The sequence below is a fragment of the Callionymus lyra genome, chromosome 4 (assembly GCF_982586985.1).
Source record: "Callionymus lyra chromosome 4, fCalLyr1.hap1.1, whole genome shotgun sequence".
Taxonomy (NCBI): domain Eukaryota; kingdom Metazoa; phylum Chordata; class Actinopteri; order Syngnathiformes; family Callionymidae; genus Callionymus; species Callionymus lyra.
Window position 1 is genome coordinate 7,460,070 of NC_141821.1, and position 11,382 is coordinate 7,471,451.

General features: G+C 44.1%; 9 non-coding genes across 9 annotated transcripts; all 9 read left to right on the forward strand.

Annotated features, from left to right (window-relative positions):
• Window positions 1-1,846: 1,846 nt before the first annotated feature.
• trnak-cuu (transfer RNA lysine (anticodon CUU)) lies at window positions 1,847-1,919 on the forward strand. The gene has a single exon. It is a non-coding gene; the product is annotated as a tRNA-Lys (tRNA).
• Window positions 1,920-3,065: 1,146 nt separating this feature from the next.
• Window positions 3,066-3,138, forward strand: trnak-cuu (transfer RNA lysine (anticodon CUU)). Its single transcript has one exon. It is a non-coding gene; the product is annotated as a tRNA-Lys (tRNA).
• Window positions 3,139-5,515: 2,377 nt separating this feature from the next.
• On the forward strand, window positions 5,516-5,588 carry trnak-cuu (transfer RNA lysine (anticodon CUU)). Its single transcript has one exon. It is a non-coding gene; the product is annotated as a tRNA-Lys (tRNA).
• Window positions 5,589-6,390: 802 nt separating this feature from the next.
• Window positions 6,391-6,463, forward strand: trnar-acg (transfer RNA arginine (anticodon ACG)). The gene has a single exon. It is a non-coding gene; the product is annotated as a tRNA-Arg (tRNA).
• A 277-nt stretch (window positions 6,464-6,740) lies between these two features.
• On the forward strand, window positions 6,741-6,813 carry trnak-cuu (transfer RNA lysine (anticodon CUU)). Its single transcript has one exon. It is a non-coding gene; the product is annotated as a tRNA-Lys (tRNA).
• Window positions 6,814-9,185: 2,372 nt separating this feature from the next.
• Window positions 9,186-9,258, forward strand: trnak-cuu (transfer RNA lysine (anticodon CUU)). The gene has a single exon. It is a non-coding gene; the product is annotated as a tRNA-Lys (tRNA).
• Window positions 9,259-10,060: 802 nt separating this feature from the next.
• Window positions 10,061-10,133, forward strand: trnar-acg (transfer RNA arginine (anticodon ACG)). The gene has a single exon. It is a non-coding gene; the product is annotated as a tRNA-Arg (tRNA).
• Window positions 10,134-10,410: 277 nt separating this feature from the next.
• Window positions 10,411-10,483, forward strand: trnak-cuu (transfer RNA lysine (anticodon CUU)). Its single transcript has one exon. It is a non-coding gene; the product is annotated as a tRNA-Lys (tRNA).
• Window positions 10,484-11,285: 802 nt separating this feature from the next.
• Window positions 11,286-11,358, forward strand: trnar-acg (transfer RNA arginine (anticodon ACG)). The gene has a single exon. It is a non-coding gene; the product is annotated as a tRNA-Arg (tRNA).
• The last annotated feature ends 24 nt before the right edge of the window (window positions 11,359-11,382 follow it).

Consider the following 11,382-nt stretch of genomic DNA (forward strand, 5'->3'; position numbering starts at 1 on the left):
GAAGAGATGGCAGTTGTGAAGATTTGTAAAAACATGATAGAACCCTCCCCGTCGGGGAATCGAACCCCGGTCTTCCGCGTGACAGGCGGAGATACTGTCCACTATACTAACGAGGATTGGACTCTATTGTAAAGCACAGAAGTGCATCACAAAATCCGTCCTGGAATTATTTTCAGATGTGCCAAACCTAGCCTACCCAAGGACTTTCAGTGTAGAGGAAAAAGCAGTTTGCTGCTGCAATTAACTGCTTTGGGAGAAAGAAGACATGGACCAATAGAAAAACATTCTGGCAGGGCTAGTGGCGCAATGGATAACGCGTCTGACTACGGATCAGAAGATTCTCGGTTCAACTCCTGGCTAGCTCGTACTCTCCATATTTTATTTGTCACAATGGTTTTTACCAACTTGCTGCTCTATTGCCCAGCTAGCTCAAAAGAACATTTGTTAATTCCCTACTATGCACCCTTTTGGCCTTTAATAGCAAGCAACATTAAGAGGGCAAAATGTTTACGTCCTGGAATTTTTGTAGTGGCTGGCTAGCTCATACGGTAGCGCACCAGATTCTTATTATCAGGGTCTGTTCGAGCCCCATGTTGGCTGCTGTTTGAAACCTCCCTGGACTACCTTCCTGCCCGGCTAGCTCAGTCGGTAGAGCATGAGACTCTTAATCTCAGGGTCGTGGGTTTGAGCCCCACGTTGGGCGTAATTTTAACCCCACTGGACCCTTCAATTGTGCAAATGCCCTACGGGGGACTTTTTAGTGGATTACTTTGTCTTTGCGATTGGGAGCTTAAACTTAGGTGTCTCTGGATCCATGATCAAGAGGTTGGGTCCCCCTGTCAAAATGTCTATTCCTTCAATAGTTTTGATCTGCTTAAAACTGACTATCTAAAAATTGGCATGATTAGTTGCAAAGGTATAAAGACTAAAGGTTGCACCAAGATTTGAACTCAGATCATAAGATCCAGAGTGCTAACCATTACACCATGGAACCATTAGTTTAACAGGTAGGTTAGGAAGTAGCAAGTTCATTTGATAGCAAAAGGATGTGTCTCCTGTCAAGGTTCATGAACCTTGTGGACCATAATCTCTATGTTGAACTTCTTTGTATTGAGATGAGGATCTCAAAACAGGCTGGCAGAGTAGATACCACGACTTATGATGGTGGCCCGCACTAGTCGTTTATTCACTTGGGATAGTTCTCAATCTCCAAGAAGAGATGGCAGTTGTGAAGATTTGTAAAAACATGATAGAACCCTCCCCGTCGGGGAATCGAACCTCCGTGACAGGCGGAGATACTGTCCACTATACTAACGAGGATTGGACTCTATTGTAAAGCACAGAAGTGCATCACAAAATCCGTCCTGGAATTATTTTCAGATGTGCCAAACCTAGCCTACCCAAGGACTTTCAGTGTAGAGGAAAAAGCAGTTTGCTGCTGCAATTAACTGCTTTGGGAGAAAGAAGACATGGACCAATAGAAAAACATTCTGGCAGGGCTAGTGGCGCAATGGATAACGCGTCTGACTACGGATCAGAAGATTCTCGGTTCAACTCCTGGCTAGCTCGTACTCTCCATATTTTATTTGTCACAATGGTTTTTACCACCTTGCTGCTCTATTGCCCAGCTAGCTCAAAAGAACATTTGTTAATTCCCTACTATGCACCTTTTTGGCCTTTAATAGCAAGCAACATTAAGAGGGCAAAATGTATACGTCCTGGAATTTTTGTAGTGGCTTTGAAATAGCCTGGCTAGCTCATACGGTAGCGCACCAGATTCTTATTATCAGGGTCTGTTCGAGCCCCATGTTGGCTGCTGTTTGAAACCTCCCTGGACTACCTTCCTGCCCGGCTAGCTCAGTCGGTAGAGCATGAGACTCTTAATCTCAGGGTCGTGGGTTCGAGCCCCACGTTGGGTGTAATTTTAACCCCACTGGACCCTTCAATTGTGCAAATGCCCTACGGGGGACTTTTTAGTGGATTACTTTGTCTTTGCGATTGGGAGCTTAGGTGTCTCTGGATCCATGATCAAGAGGTTGGGTCCCCCTGTCAAAATGTCTATTCCTTCAATAGTTTTGATCTGCTTAAAACTGACTATCTAAAAATTGGCATGATTAGTTGCAAAGGTATAAAGACTAAAGGTTGCACCAAGATTTGAACTCAGATCATAAGATCCAGAGTGCTAACCATTACACCATGGAACCATTAGTTTAACAGGTAGGTTAGGAAGTAGCAAGTTCATTTGATAGCAAAAGGATGTGTCTCCTGTCAAGGTTCATGAACCTTGTGGACCATAATCTCTATGTTGAACTTCTTTGTATTGAGATGAGGATCTCAAAACAGGCTGGCAGAGTAGATACCACGACTTATGATGGTGGCCCGCACTAGTCGTTTATTCACTTGGGATAGTTCTCAATCTCCAAGAAGAGATGGCAGTTGTGAAGATTTGTAAAAACATGATAGAACCCTCCCCATCGGGGAATTGAACCCCGGTCTTCCGCGTGACAGGCGGAGATACTGTCCAATATACTAACGAGGATTGGACTCTATTGTAAAGCACAGAAGTGCATCACAAAATCCGTCCTGGAATTATTTTCAGATGTGCCAAACCTAGCCTACCCAAGGACTTTCAGTGTAGAGGAAAAAGCAGTTTGCTGCTGCAATTAACTGCTTTGGGAGAAAGAAGACATGGACCAATAGAAAAACATTCTGGCAGGGCTAGTGGCGCAATGGATAACGCGTCTGACTACGGATCAGAAGATTCTCGGTTCAACTCCTGGCTAGCTCGTACTCTCCATATTTTATTTGTCACAATGGTTTTTACCAACTTGCTGCTCTATTGCCCAGCTAGCTCAAAAGAACATTTGTTAATTCCCTACTATGCACCTTTTTGGCCTTTAATAGCAAGCAACATTAAGAGGGCAAAATGTATACATCCTGGAATTTTTGTAGTGGCTTTGAAATAGCCTGGCTAGCTCATACGGTAGCGCACCAGATTCTTATTATCAGGGTCTGTTCGAGCCCCATGTTGGCTGCTGTTTGAAACCTCCCTGGACTACCTTCCTGCCCGGCTAGCTCAGTCGGTAGAGCATGAGACTCTTAATCTCAGGGTCGTGGGTTCGAGCCCCACGTTGGGTGTAATTTTAACCCCACTGGACCCTTCAATTGTGCAAATGCCCTATGGGGGACTTTTTAGTGGATTACTTTGTCTTTGCGATTGGGAGCTTAAACTTAGGTGTCTCTGGATCCATGATCAAGAGGTTGGGTCCCCCTGTCAAAATGTCTATTCCTTCAATAGTTTTGATCTGCTTAAAACTGACTATCTAAAAATTGGCATGATTAGTTGCAAAGGTATAAAGACTAAAGGTTGCACCAAGATTTGAACTCAGATCATAAGATCCAGAGTGCTAACCATTACACCATGGAACCATTAGTTTAACAGGTAGGTTAGGAAGTAGCAAGTTCATTTGATAGCAAAAGGATGTGTCTCCTGTCAAGGTTCATGAACCTTGTGGACCATAATCTCTATGTTGAACTTCTTTGTATTGAGATGAGGATCTCAAAACAGGCTGGCAGAGTAGATACCACGACTTATGATGGTGGCCCGCACTAGTCGTTTATTCACTTGGGATAGTTCTCAATCTCCAAGAAGAGATGGCAGTTGTGAAGATTTGTAAAAACATGATAGAACCCTCCCCGTCGGGGAATCGAACCCCGGTCTTCCGCGTGACAGGCGGAGATACTGTCCACTATACTAACGAGGATTGGACTCTATTGTAAAGCACAGAAGTGCATCACAAAATCCGTCCTGGAATTATTTTCAGATGTGCCAAACCTAGCCTACCCAAGGACTTTCAGTGTAGAGGAAAAAGCAGTTTGCTGCTGCAATTAACTGCTTTGGGAGAAAGAAGACATGGACCAATAGAAAAACATTCTGGCAGGGCTAGTGGCGCAATGGATAACGCGTCTGACTACGGATCAGAAGATTCTCGGTTCAACTCCTGGCTAGCTCGTACTCTCCATATTTTATTTGTCACAATGGTTTTTACCAACTTGCTGCTCTATTGCCCAGCTAGCTCAAAAGAACATTTGTTAATTCCCTACTATGCACCTTTTTGGCCTTTAATAGCAAGCAACATTAAGAGGGCAAAATGTATACGTCCTGGAATTTTTGTAGTGGCTTTGAAATAGCCTGGCTAGCTCATACGGTAGCGCACCAGATTCTTATTATCAGGGTCTGTTCGAGCCCCATGTTGGCTGCTGTTTGAAACCTCCCTGGACTACCTTCCTGCCCTGCTAGCTCAGTCAGTAGAGCATGAGACTCTTAATCTCAGGGTCGTGGGTTCGAGCCCCACGTTGGGCGTAATTTTAACCCCACTGGACCCTTCAATTGTGCAAATGCCCTATGGGGGACTTTTTAGTGGATTACTTTGTCTTTGCGATTGGGAGCTTAAACTTAGGTGTCTCTGGATCCATGATCAAGAGGTTGGGTCCCCCTGTCAAAATGTCTATTCCTTCAATAGTTTTGATCTGCTTAAAACTGACTATCTAAAAATTGGCATGATTAGTTGCAAAGGTATAAAGACTAAAGGTTGCACCAAGATTTGAACTCAGATCATAAGATCCAGAGTGCTAACCATTACACCATGGAACCATTAGTTTAACAGGTAGGTTAGGAAGTAGCAAGTTCATTTGATAGCAAAAGGATGTGTCTCCTGTCAAGGTTCATGAACCTTGTGGACCATAATCTCTATGTTGAACTTCTTTGTATTGAGATGAGGATCTCAAAACAGGCTGGCAGAGTAGATACCACGACTTATGATGGTGGCCCGCACTAGTCGTTTATTCACTTGGGATAGTTCTCAATCTCCAAGAAGAGATGGCAGTTGTGAAGATTTGTAAAAACATGATAGAACCCTCCCCGTCGGGGAATCGAACCCCGGTCTTCCGCGTGACAGGCGGAGATACTGTCCACTATACTAACGAGGATTGGACTCTATTGTAAAGCACAGAAGTGCATCACAAAATCCGTCCTGGAATTATTTTCAGATGTGCCAAACCTAGCCTACCCAAGGACTTTCAGTGTAGAGGAAAAAGCAGTTTGCTGCTGCAATTAACTGCTTTGGGAGAAAGAAGACATGGACCAATAGAAAAACATTCTGGCAGGGCTAGTGGCGCAATGGATAACGCGTCTGACTACGGATCAGAAGATTCTCGGTTCAACTCCTGGCTAGCTCGTACTCTCCATATTTTATTTGTCACAATGGTTTTTACCAACTTGCTGCTCTATTGCCCAGCTAGCTCAAAAGAACATTTGTTAATTCCCTACTATGCACCTTTTTGGCCTTTAATAGCAAGCAACATTAAGAGGGCAAAATGTATACGTCCTGGAATTTTTGTAGTGGCTTTGAAATAGCCTGGCTAGCTCATACGGTAGCGCACCAGATTCTTATTATCAGGGTCTGTTCGAGCCCCATGTTGGCTGCTGTTTGAAACCTCCCTGGACTACCTTCCTGCCCGGCTAGCTCAGTCGGTAGAGCATGAGACTCTTAATCTCAGGGTCGTGGGTTCGAGCCCCACGTTGGGTGTAATTTTAACCCCACTGGACCCTTCAATTGTGCAAATGCCCTATGGGGGACTTTTTAGTGGATTACTTTGTCTTTGCGATTGGGAGCTTAAACTTAGGTGTCTCTGGATCCATGATCAAGAGGTTGGGTCCCCCTGTCAAAATGTCTATTCCTTCAATAGTTTTGATCTGCTTAAAACTGACTATCTAAAAATTGGCATGATTAGTTGCAAAGGTATAAAGACTAAAGGTTGCACCAAGATTTGAACTCAGATCATAAGATCCAGAGTGCTAACCATTACACCATGGAACCATTAGTTTAACAGGTAGGTTAGGAAGTAGCAAGTTCATTTGATAGCAAAAGGATGTGTCTCCTGTCAAGGTTCATGAACCTTGTGGACCATAATCTCTATGTTGAACTTCTTTGTATTGAGATGAGGATCTCAAAACAGGATGGCAGAGTAGATACCACGACTTATGATGGTGGCCCGCACTAGTCGTTTATTCACTTGGGATAGTTCTCAATCTCCAAGAAGAGATGGCAGTTGTGAAGATTTGTAAAAACATGATAGAACCCTCCCCGTCGGGGAATCGAACCCCGGTCTTCCGCGTGACAGGCGGAGATACTGTCCACTATACTAACGAGGATTGGACTCTATTGTAAAGCACAGAAGTGCATCACAAAATCCGTCCTGGAATTATTTTCAGATGTGCCAAACCTAGCCTACCCAAGGACTTTCAGTGTAGAGGAAAAAGCAGTTTGCTGCTGCAATTAACTGCTTTGGGAGAAAGAAGACATGGACCAATAGAAAAACATTCTGGCAGGGCTAGTGGCGCAATGGATAACGCGTCTGACTACGGATCAGAAGATTCTAGGTTCAACTCCTGGCTAGCTCGTACTCTCCATATTTTATTTGTCACAATGGTTTTTACCAACTTGCTGCTCTATTGCCCAGCTAGCTCAAAAGAACATTTGTTAATTCCCTACTATGCACCTTTTTGGCCTTTAATAGCAAGCAACATTAAGAGGGCAAAATGTATACGTCCTGGAATTTTTGTAGTGGCTTTGAAATAGCCTGGCTAGCTCATACGGTAGCGCACCAGATTCTTATTATCAGGGTCTGTTCGAGCCCCATGTTGGCTGCTGTTTGAAACCTCCCTGGACTACCTTCCTGCCCGGCTAGCTCAGTCGGTAGAGCATGAGACTCTTAATCTCAGGGTCGTGGGTTCGAGCCCCACGTTGGGCGTAATTTTAACCCCACTGGACCCTTCAATTGTGCAAATGCCCTACGGGGGACTTTTTAGTGGATTACTTTGTCTTTGCGATTGGGAGCTTAAACTTAGGTGTCTCTGGATCCATGATCAAGAGGTTGGGTCCCCCTGTCAAAATGTCTATTCCTTCAATAGTTTTGATCTGCTTAAAACTGACTATCTAAAAATTGGCATGATTAGTTGCAAAGGTATAAAGACTAAAGGTTGCACCAAGATTTGAACTCAGATCATAAGATCCAGAGTGCTAACCATTACACCATGGAACCATTAGTTTAACAGGTAGGTTAGGAAGTAGCAAGTTCATTTGATAGCAAAAGGATGTGTCTCCTGTCAAGGTTCATGAACCTTGTGGACCATAATCTCTATGTTGAACTTCTTTGTATTGAGATGAGGATCTCAAAACAGGCTGGCAGAGTAGATACCACGACTTATGATGGTGGCCCGCACTAGTCGTTTATTCACTTGGGATAGTTCTCAATCTCCAAGAAGAGATGGCAGTTGTGAAGATTTGTAAAAACATGATAGAACCCTCCCCGTCGGGGAATCGAACCCCGGTCTTCCGCGTGACAGGCGGAGATACTGTCCACTATACTAACGAGGATTGGACTCTATTGTAAAGCACAGAAGTGCATCACAAAATCAGTCCTGGAATTATTTTTCAGATGTGCCAAACCTAGCCTACCCAAGGACTTTCAGTGTAGAGGAAAAAGCAGTTTGCTGCTGCAATTAACTGCTTTGGGAGAAAGAAGACATGGACCAATAGAAAAACATTCTGGCAGGGCTAGTGGCGCAATGGATAACGCGTCTGACTACGGATCAGAAGATTCTCGGTTCAACTCCTGGCTAGCTCGTACTCTCCATATTTTATTTGTCACAATGGTTTTTACCAACTTGCTGCTCTATTGCCCAGCTAGCTCAAAAGAACATTTGTTAATTCCCTACTATGCACCTTTTTGGCCTTTAATAGCAAGCAACATTAAGAGGGCAAAATGTATACGTCCTGGAATTTTTGTAGTGGCTTTGAAATAGCCTGGCTAGCTCATACGGTAGCGCACCAGATTCTTATTATCAGGGTCTGTTCGAGCCCCATGTTGGCTGCTGTTTGAAACCTCCCTGGACTACCTTCCTGCCCGGCTAGCTCAGTCGGAAGCGCATGAGACTCTTAATCTCAGGGTCGTGGGTTCGAGCCCCACGTTGGGTGTAATTTTAACCCCACTGGACCCTTCAATTGTGCAAATGCCCTACGGGGGACTTTTTAGTGGATTACTTTGTCTTTGCGATTGGGAGCTTAGGTGTCTCTGGATCCATGATCAAGAGGTTGGGTCCCCCTGTCAAAATGTCTATTCCTTCAATAGTTTTGATCTGCTTAAAACTGACTATCTAAAAATTGGCATGATTAGTTGCAAAGGTATAAAGACTAAAGGTTGCACCAAGATTTGAACTCAGATCATAAGATCCAGAGTGCTAACCATTACACCATGGAACCATTAGTTTAACAGGTAGGTTAGGAAGTAGCAAGTTCATTTGATAGCAAAAGGATGTGTCTCCTGTCAAGGTTCATGAACCTTGTGGACCATAATCTCTATGTTGAACTTCTTTGTATTGAGATGAGGATCTCAAAACAGGCTGGCAGAGTAGATACCACGACTTATGATGGTGGCCCGCACTAGTCGTTTATTCACTTGGGATAGTTCTCAATCTCCAAGAAGAGATGGCAGTTGTGAAGATTTGTAAAAACATGATAGAACCCTCCCCGTCGGGGAATCGAACCCCGGTCTTCCGCGTGACAGGCGGAGATACTGTCCACTATACTAACGAGGATTGGACTCTATTGTAAAGCACAGAAGTGCATCACAAAATCCGTCCTGGAATTATTTTCAGATGTGCCAAACCTAGCCTACCCAAGGACTTTCAGTGTAGAGGAAAAAGCAGTTTGCTGCTGCAATTAACTGCTTTGGGAGAAAGAAGACATGGACCAATAGAAAAACATTCTGGCAGGGCTAGTGGCGCAATGGATAACGCGTCTGACTACGGATCAGAAGATTCTCGGTTCAACTCCTGGCTAGCTCGTACTCTCCATATTTTATTTGTCACAATGGTTTTTACCAACTTGCTGCTCTATTGCCCAGCTAGCTCAAAAGAACATTTGTTAATTCCCTACTATGCACCCTTTTGGCCTTTAATAGCAAGCAACATTAAGAGGGCAAAATGTATACGTCCTGGAATTTTTGTAGTGGCTTTGAAATAGCCTGGCTAGCTCATACGGTAGCGCACCAGATTCTTATTATCAGGGTCTGTTCGAGCCCCATGTTGGCTGCTGTTTGAAACCTCCCTGGACTACCTTCCTGCCCGGCTAGCTCAGTCGGTAGAGCATGAGACTCTTAATCTCAGGGTCGTGGGTTCGAGCCCCACGTTGGGTGTAATTTTAACCCCACTGGACCCTTCAATTGTGCAAATGCCCTACGGGGGACTTTTTAGTGGATTACTTTGTCTTTGCGATTGGGAGCTTAAACTTAGGTGTCTCTGGATCCATGATCAAGAGGTTGGGTCCCCCTGTCAAAATGTCTATTCCTTCAATAGTTTTGATCTGCTTAAAACTGACTATCTAAAAATTGGCATGATTAGTTGCAAAGGTATAAAGACTAAAGGTTGCACCAAGATTTGAACTCAGATCATAAGATCCAGAGTGCTAACCATTACACCATGGAACCATTAGTTTAACAGGTAGGTTAGGAAGTAGCAAGTTCATTTGATAGCAAAAGGATGTGTCTCCTGTCAAGGTTCATGAACCTTGTGGACCATAATCTCTATGTTGAACTTCTTTGTATTGAGATGAGGATCTCAAAACAGGCTGGCAGAGTAGATACCACGACTTATGATGGTGGCCCGCACTAGTCGTTTATTCACTTGGGATAGTTCTCAATCTCCAAGAAGAGATGGCAGTTGTGAAGATTTGTAAAAACATGATAGAACCCTCCCCGTCGGGGAATCGAACCCCGGTCTTCCGCGTGACAGGCGGAGATACTGTCCACTATACTAACGAGGATTGGACTCTATTGTAAAGCACAGAAGTGCATCACAAAATCCGTCCTGGAATTATTTTCAGATGTGCCAAACCTAGCCTACCCAAGGACTTTCAGTGTAGAGGAAAAAGCAGTTTGCTGCTGCAATTAACTGCTTTGGGAGAAAGAAGACATGGACCAATAGAAAAACATTCTGGCAGGGCTAGTGGCGCAATGGATAACGCGTCTGACTACGGATCAGAAGATTCTAGGTTCAACTCCTGGCTAGCTCGTACTCTCCATATTTTATTTGTCACAATGGTTTTTACCAACTTGCTGCTCTATTGCCCAGCTAGCTCAAAAGAACATTTGTTAATTCCCTACTATGCACCTTTTTGGCCTTTAATAGCAAGCAACATTAAGAGGGCAAAATGTATACGTCCTGGAATTTTTGTAGTGGCTTTGAAATAGCCTGGCTAGCTCATACGGTAGCGCACCAGATTCTTATTATCAGGGTCTGTTCGAGCCCCATGTTGGCTGCTGTTTGAAACCTCCCTGGACTACCTTCCTGCCCGGCTAGCTCAGTCGGTAGAGCATGAGACTCTTAATCTCAGGGTCGTGGGTTCGAGCCCCACGTTGGGCGTAATTTTAACCCCACTGGACCCTTCAATTGTGCAAATGCCCTACGGGGGACTTTTTAGTGGATTACTTTGTCTTTGCGATTGGGAGCTTAAACTTAGGTGTCTCTGGATCCATGATCAAGAGGTTGGGTCCCCCTGTCAAAATGTCTATTCCTTCAATAGTTTTGATCTGCTTAAAACTGACTATCTAAAAATTGGCATGATTAGTTGCAAAGGTATAAAGACTAAAGGTTGCACCAAGATTTGAACTCAGATCATAAGATCCAGAGTGCTAACCATTACACCATGGAACCATTAGTTTAACAGGTAGGTTAGGAAGTAGCAAGTTCATTTGATAGCAAAAGGATGTGTCTCCTGTCAAGGTTCATGAACCTTGTGGACCATAATCTCTATGTTGAACTTCTTTGTATTGAGATGAGGATCTCAAAACAGGCTGGCAGAGTAGATACCACGACTTATGATGGTGGCCTGCACTAGTCGTTTATTCACTTGGGATAGTTCTCAATCTCCAAGAAGAGATGGCAGTTGTGAAGATTTGTAAAAACATGATAGAACCCTCCCCGTCGGGGAATCGAACCCCGGTCTTCCGCGTGACAGGCGGAGATACTGTCCACTATACTAACGAGGATTGGACTCTATTGTAAAGCACAGAAGTGCATCACAAAATCCGTCCTGGAATTATTTTCAGATGTGCCAAACCTAGCCTACCCAAGGACTTTCAGTGTAGAGGAAAAAGCAGTTTGCTGCTGCAATTAACTGCTTTGGGAGAAAGAAGACATGGACCAATAGAAAAACATTCTGGCAGGGCTAGTGGCGCAATGGATAACGCGTCTGACTACGGATCAGAAGATTCTAGGTTCAACTCCTGGCTAGCTCGTACTCTCCATATTTTATTTGTCAC